This window comes from Lathyrus oleraceus, chromosome 1 (genome assembly GCF_024323335.1).
Source record: "Lathyrus oleraceus cultivar Zhongwan6 chromosome 1, CAAS_Psat_ZW6_1.0, whole genome shotgun sequence".
In the NCBI taxonomy this organism is placed as follows: Eukaryota; Viridiplantae; Streptophyta; class Magnoliopsida; order Fabales; family Fabaceae; genus Lathyrus; species Lathyrus oleraceus.
The window spans coordinates 356,129,008-356,136,371 of NC_066579.1; the positions used below are offsets into that span (position 1 = coordinate 356,129,008).

A 7,364-nucleotide genomic window follows, 5' to 3' on the forward strand; every position below is an offset into this window, starting at 1 on the left:
GGAAAATTCTAATAAAAATTACATGGTAATCAAGTATTTTTTAGGGATTTTTTCCATGGTTAACAAATGAATTAATATCTAATACATCTAATTAAATTCCTAAATGAACAATTAACAATCAAATGGATTTTGAATATTTTCTAATCATGATAACCAATCAAAAGATCACAATCAAACAATTAAAGCAAGAATTAAATTGCAAGAAAAAGAACTAACAAAAACAAGAAATATACTAAACATAAACTATGGGCCACGGGTGCAGAAATTGGAATTGGTTGTATAGACAGTAAGGGGGGGCGCATGGGCTTGATGCTAAGCCCACTAGGATATTGCCTTCAAACTGGGGGTTCAAGGAATAAATCATGAGTGATGGTGATGAATCTTATTCAGGGCCTAACACATTTGAGCCCATCAGCACAACCAGCTAAGGAACAAATTGGCGCATGGTGGATTAGGTCATCCAAGGGAAAAAACACACGTAGTAAATGAAGTCAGCTAGCATCAACATAACACATGGTGATGAAAAGGGAAATTTAATTTTGAAATGGAATGAAAAACACGCGCGCCATCAAAGAATAAGCTCAGGCCAACAACTCACTTCCTCCACTGTAGACCATCAGACTGAAAATCCCTTTCGGCGGTGGTGACCACCAAAAATTTAAATTAAGCCCACCATTATGTCTGTCTCAACCTCCTCGTCACTAATATCATATTGATTTCACCTAACTCCGATCCTAAGTCCAAAAACGATCCAATCTATTCAAGAACCTTAACATTCAATTTCATAAATTAAACCCTGAATGTACAAACTCAAAGCCCCTAGGGTTGGGGCTTTTAACCATCTCTCCATTATTGACATGCCAATAACCAGGATTTAAAGAAAAATAGATTTTTAGACTCACCGTGCCGAAGACCATGAAGCTGACGATGAACGCATGTACATTCTTCTTGCAATGACTTAATTCCCCTTTATTTCTTCTTCTACCTTTCTCTGTGCTATTGATGTTAGATGAAAATGGAGTAGTGAAGTCTTGAGCGAATTGATGAAAATGATTCTTATGTTGAAGTGTCGATGACGGTGATGAAGATGTGTGATGAGGTTCTAATGAATTAAATGAGGGATGAAGAGTGAATGTGTTTGATGATTGAAAGTCAAATTTTTTGTTGAATGAAAAATCCATAGAGTCATGATTGTTAGAGAGATTTTTTATATAGGTTGTTGGAATGATATGAGGATTTGGGAATTCAGTTGAATTACAGTTGGAGAGTGTAACTGATTTTGTGTAACTGAATTGGAGGTTTTTGAGGCCAATGAGCTAGTTTAGTTATGGAGTTATAATTGACTTGTGAAGTTAGTTTGTTAGATTGTGAATCTCGAGGTAGTTGACCAGAGACAATTAGGATTGGATGGCTTGGATTGATGTGGTTGGATAATTGATGATATGTTAAGTTAGGTTAGTTTATTGTATTGTGAACTGATATGTGAAGTGTTAAGTTAGATTAGGATGAGTTCAGTTAGTTATTCTTGCTCAATTGCTTGGTCTGCTGATGTCTAGTTGTGTTTTTCGTAATGGCTTGGTGTTTGACATGATTGATGATTATTTTTGTGATGCTAATTGATTACTTGTTGATGTGCTGCTTAAGATGCAATGTTATGGACTGTTGATGATTGTTGTATGATTGATTGGTTGCACTGCTATGATTAAGCTGCAGGATAACAGGGAATGATATGTTGCTCATGTTCTACAGACATTGCTAGGTGTAGGTGTTTAATTGGCTGCATTGTATGGTAAAACACTAATGTCTTGACTGATGTCATGACATGTATATGTAACTACAGTGTAGTTACTGCAGGACTAGCTAACACAGGATTATTGAATGTTGTGACATTCATACCTGTCAACAGATACTAAGGAACAGAAGCTCTGTTAGAACTTAGTATTCATTTGAAGTCTGGTTATCAAGGAAGAACCAGACCTGGCATAAGGCCTACTGACTGAATGTCAGACTGGATGTTGTGACATTCATCATTAACAGCAGCTGGTGAAGATTAGGCAGAGTGGTGTTCTGCTATACTTCAGCATATTAGTTAGTTTGTTCTTCAAGAGAATTACAGAACTAACCTAAGGCCAATTGTGTAAATGTTAAGTTGGACACTTTGACATTTATTAATGTAAGTTGGTACTGTAGTATGGTCATATTGATCATGTACAGGTCAGCAGATTTGTACAGTCTGTTTTCTGGAAAAACAGACTCAGCATATGGACCTTGATGTCAAGATGAATGTCGTGACATTCATTCCTGACAGCATATGCTAAATTGTAGGTTGTGCAGTTTTCTGTTACAGCTTTCTCAGGCTATTCTTTAGGAAGTCAACAGCTTAGAGAAAATCCAGGAAATCAACAGCCAAGCTACATTCAATGAACCTAACAAATAGCCTATTTGTTAGCAACCTAAATATTGAATTTGTGGGAACTTATGTGACCTAAAATTCAGGAAAATACAGGTGCAAAAGCCCAGGTGCTGCAATATAAAAAGGAAGGCATTCCTCCATTCAGTTTCAGGGATTTTGAGGCGTGAAGATTTAGTGTGTCCATCTTACTTCACTGCTGTATTTTTGTGAGTCTAGAATTAGACGTATCTTGTAAGCCAAGTCATTATCAAGTAGATGATTGCTTTGGCATAGGGTGTTCATTGAGTTGTAAGTGTTGTGTCACTCGAAGCTTTTAAGCGTGAGTGCTGTGTATCTTGGTTTAAGCTGTGAAGCATAACCAAGAGTTGTTTTTGAAGTGTGACTTCAAAGTGTTTTTAATATCACTGAGGTGATTGAGGGGGAGTGAGTAGGAACTCTGATCTTAGATTAAGATTGAAATTGCATTGGGTAGGGATTAAGTGATAAGTTGTAAACGGGTGAGTTTAGCTTTGAATTGATACTACTAATAGTGGATTTCCTCCCTGGCTTGGTAGCCCCCAGATGTAGGTCATGTTGGACTGAACTGGGTGAACAATTACTTGTGTTATTTACTGCACTTACTGTTAAGTTCTGCATAATCCCTGTCTGTGCAGAATTGGATGTCATAACAACCAGTGTGACATTCAAAGTCTGATAACTAGAATTTCACTAGGCTTGTACATGACTGATGTGAATTACTACAGGTGTAGTTCTGCATGATGGTGTGCTGTAGGGTCTGCATTTGGCTTTTGCTAGCAAGACTAGGCTTTGTTTTTTACTCATGTTTCATGGCAAGCTGACATGGTTCTGCAGAGGTTTTGCAGGATGGTTCTAAGTTGCATCAAGTGTCCAATTCATGTCGGCTTGTTGGTTATGCATCTTGGTCTGGTTCATGCTCTACTCATGGTTTTGGATTAAACATGTATGTATGGTGTACTATTGTCGCAGATATGCAGTGCTATGGTTTTACAGTAGCATTGCTTTATGCCATTTGCAGCATGGTGAGCCATGTGCATTGCTTGCTCTTGACTTTGCTCAATTTTGACCTTATTTTACTTCTTGTGTGCATGATCCTTTTAGCCATGTTTGGATGGTCTCATTTTGACTTTACTTTGGCATTGTTCCTCATCATTCATGTTTCATGTTCAATGAAGGTATTGCTTTATGGAGGATGGTGGTTGAAGCAAGGCAACATGATGACCAATTTGGATTTAAAGCATGATGTGCACAAGGAAATCTAAAGAGTCATGGTGGAAATTGAAGACTAGGTTTAGGGTCAAGATTAGGGGTTTTAGGGTTTTTTAGAATTGGGTTGACTTTGGTCAAAGTTTACCAAAAAGTCAATTGTTTACCAAAGTCAATACTTGGTCAAAGTTCACTTTTTTTTGTATTTTCTCATGTATGGACATTCATATTATTTATGAATGGAAATTGATGTTTTTGAAATTAAGATTTATATTTGGATGAATGTTTGAATTGAAATGTGGATGAATCAAAACTTGAATTAACTTTGATTTGAATGATCAAGCCATGGTATGGAATGGATTGTATAGTATAGCCAATGACCTTGAATGAACCATATTTGAAATGGGTTGTATTAACATGGACCAAATAGACAATGATTATGAATGAAATAGAACTTGAACATGTATGACTTGAATAAACCCCTAATCATGAATTGAATTGACCATGATCATGACTTGGACAAAATTAAACAAAAGACCCCACAAATGACCCATGAAAGAAATACAGAAGGAAATTTGAATGAATCCAATTAGGAATTAACAAGAACCAAAATGGCCCATGACCAAACACCAAACAATGGTAATGGCATGAAGTTGCATTGACCATATGAAATACACCCCAAACAGAGCATGATCTTGGGCTAGTCACGAGGATGACCAGATGAAATGGGCCTAGGAAAGCTATGAACTAGGAACTAGGTATGAGGATGACCCAGATGAAAGACCATGGATGGAAGCTGATAAAGATGGTGGGATCAAAACCTTGACCTCAAACCAATGGACATTGACAAACATAAGATGCACATATGGGAGCATGAAATCAACGGGATCAAAACAAAGATACCAACAAAATGGCCATGCACAAAAGGTTATTGAATGAACTTTAACCAAGCCGGAGAATCAAGCCCCACGAGTGATGATGGATCAGTTGAAATTAGGGTTATGGACACACAAAGGTCATGGGACATAACTAGGGTTTATGGGGCCATGATCAAGTGAGGATCCCCAAATTAGGGTTTTTCTTCATCAAGAAGCCATAGTTGAATCATCAATGATAAGCATATACACAAGCATCAAGAGCCACCTTCAACTAGAGTTTGATTGTTGAGCCACCTCAAGTTGTAGGGAAACCCTAGTTTCCACTAGGTGCAAGCAAAAATATTGGAATCCAAGATACATATCCTCTTGTATTACACAATTACTATGCAGATTGTAACACCCTTCTAAAATACCCCAAAATTAATTAAAATAATAAACATATAATCAGAGTAATAGTGCACCAAGGGTGTCACACAAACATTCCACCATTTAAACAATATAACCATCATGCTCTTTTATTTAATTTAAATATAAAGTATTTGCACAATTACGCAGCGGATAGAGATCAACTCAATCATGCAAAACATGTAACATCACATGTAATTTAGTTCAACAACAACAACAATAGTCAAAGTTTTCCCGCCCGATGTTACATCTATCAGAGCATGACCCACTAGGGAGACTACACTAGACTCCAAGCATTTGCTTCTACTCAACTCATTTCTCGTTACCTGAAAAATAGTTGTAAGGGTGAGTTCCTCAATCAATATAATAAGCATTATAAAACAACATGTAATGCCAAGTAATTAACACATCAATTGCCCTAATTGCAATACACATTCAGTAATAGCTCATTGGCTTAAACATCATACTCAACATCAATATACAATACCAGTATAATCTCAAATCATACTTAACAACAACACAACACACGTATAATATTGGAACACATCCATTCATATTATACGCCATACATATTTTTATGCAATGAGACTCTACACATGCGGTACCGACTATTCTTGAACATATAGTTCAAGCTCACCGATCCCTCCAGATACGGCTACTAAGCTCACTAGTCCCACTCATTTGAGACCTAGTGACTCACTCACTAATTCCTCACCATGGGAATTAGCTACAGCCCCGAAGGCTAGACTATGCACACTAATCATCTAGTATGCAAACATCAACAACAAACCCACAATGGTTCACTCACTAATTCCTCACTATGGGAATTAGCTACAGCCCCGAAGGCTATGCCATGCATGCTAATCATCTAGCAATGCAACATCAACAATAATTCAAGAATAAACATATGCTCACACTCTGAGCCATACAACAGTCCATTCACACATACATGCATAATATATACATTCACAGTATCATGTACATCATTATACATCATCAATCTTTCATCACATAAGCATGTCAGATTATGCCAAACAACAACCACAATATTAGTATATTTCAATATTGCATATGCTGCTCAAAACAGCGGGAATTTATCCCTATTACACCATAGGCAACATAGGCCAACCCTCAATTAGTTACACCACGTTTAAAAACAATAATTTTTCACTCTGCAACAGTGTTAACCGGTTAACGCCCTGGGTTAACCGGTTAACGCAGGCAAAACTCACTTTCTGGCAAAACGCAACAGCGTTAACCGGTTAACGCCCTGGGTTAACCGGTTAACGCAGGCAAAAACTCAATATTTCCACATTTCAATACAGTGTTAACCGGTTAACACCCTGGGTTAACCGGTTAACGCAGACCAAACAACAATTCCTGCGCTAACACACGGCAGAATGCAGAATTCCGCCGTTGGAGGACTTCCGGACCTCCGATTCCGATTCCGTAAAAAGCTATACGATCGGGAAATCATTACTCACACAAATACCGGTTTAATTTCAACTTTCAGCACAGTTCATCCAACAACATTTCAACATTTACAATTCCCAATTAGGGTCAAATTAACGGCTTATCACTACCCATGACATATTATCCCAAAATACCCATTAATCGACGATAAACCCCCCTTACCTGAGTTAATCGACGAATCTTTAAGCTCCAAACTCTTCTCTCTTCAACCTTCAGCCCTTGCTCTGTCTCTTTGCCCTTTCCTCTTTCACGATCGTTTCTCTGTTTTTCACGTGAAATGTTTTTACTCCCAATGGGACTTTTTCCTTAATTCCATCTTATATATATTTTCCAAATAATAATTATTATTCCAAAATAATAATAATTCAAATAATAATAATAATAATAAAATTTCCAATTATTTAATTAAATTAATAATTAAATTATTAACTCAATTCAAATAATTATTTTATTATTATCGGGGTGTTACAACTCTCCCCCACTAAAAGAGTTTTCGTCCTCGAAAACATACCTCAAGCGAACAACTCTGGATAAGACTCCTTCATCTTACTCTCCAGTTCCCAAGTCACGTTGCCACCTGCTGGTCCTCCCCAAGCTACCTTCACCAAGGCAATCTCTTTACCCCGCAACTGCTTCAACTCTCGATCCTCGATCCTCATAGGTGATGTTTCAACAGTCAGGTTATCTCTCACCTGTACATCATCTATTTGGACTACATGCGACGGATCATGAATGTACCTCCTCAACTGAGACACATGAAAAACTTCATGCAAATTCGCAAGCGACGGCGGTAAGGCGATACGATAGGCTACTTCTCCTATCCTCTCCAAAATCTAATAAGGACCAATAAATCGAGGTGTCAACTTCTTCGACTTCAAAGCTCGACCAACACCAGTTATCGGAGTGACGCGAAGAAACACATGATCTCCCTCTTGGAACTCAAGTGACTTCCTCCTCTTATCATGATAACT

General features: G+C 37.6%; 1 long non-coding RNA gene across 1 annotated transcript; it reads left to right on the forward strand.

Annotated features, from left to right (window-relative positions):
• The first annotated feature begins 557 nt into the window (after positions 1 to 557).
• On the forward strand, positions 558 to 3,919 carry LOC127136248 (uncharacterized). The gene is made up of 3 exons (XR_007808670.1): positions 558 to 1,759; positions 3,126 to 3,453; positions 3,607 to 3,919. It is a non-coding gene; the product is annotated as an uncharacterized LOC127136248 (long non-coding RNA).
• Positions 3,920 to 7,364: the final 3,445 nt, after the last annotated feature.